Raw genomic sequence first — 459 nt, forward strand, 5'->3', positions numbered from 1 at the left:
AGTACTAGTCAGGCCGAAGGCCTAGATACCTGTCATTAGCAAAAAAAAAAAAACCCTCAATCCTTGATCGACCTGAATCGGTTATCTGTATTGTTTTAGGGGTAAAACAGTAAAAAAATTATACTTTTTAAAAATAACCAAGGGAAAATCAATTGATACTCGTCGATCCGGATTCGACATGCCAATACCAATACCTAGGGGTGTCAATCGGTCAGGCTAAGCCTAGCGGTGTGAAACCCTTGAACCTTGAATATCCGTTTACTTAAACGGGCCTAGGTTTAGGGGGCATGGTACCGTTTGTAATCGAACCGGTCGGTGTCGGGCTTTAATCGAGTTACCTTAAACGGGCTACAGACCTACTTAAGTCTAAACGAGCTCCCCCTAAAATCCTTTTTTAAGTGTATTAAATGTCTAGAAATCTTCCATTTGAACATAGTAAAGGTAAAAAAAAAAAAAAAA

The sequence above is a fragment of the Macadamia integrifolia genome, chromosome 9 (genome assembly GCF_013358625.1).
Source record: "Macadamia integrifolia cultivar HAES 741 chromosome 9, SCU_Mint_v3, whole genome shotgun sequence".
Taxonomy (NCBI): Eukaryota; Viridiplantae; Streptophyta; class Magnoliopsida; order Proteales; family Proteaceae; genus Macadamia; species Macadamia integrifolia.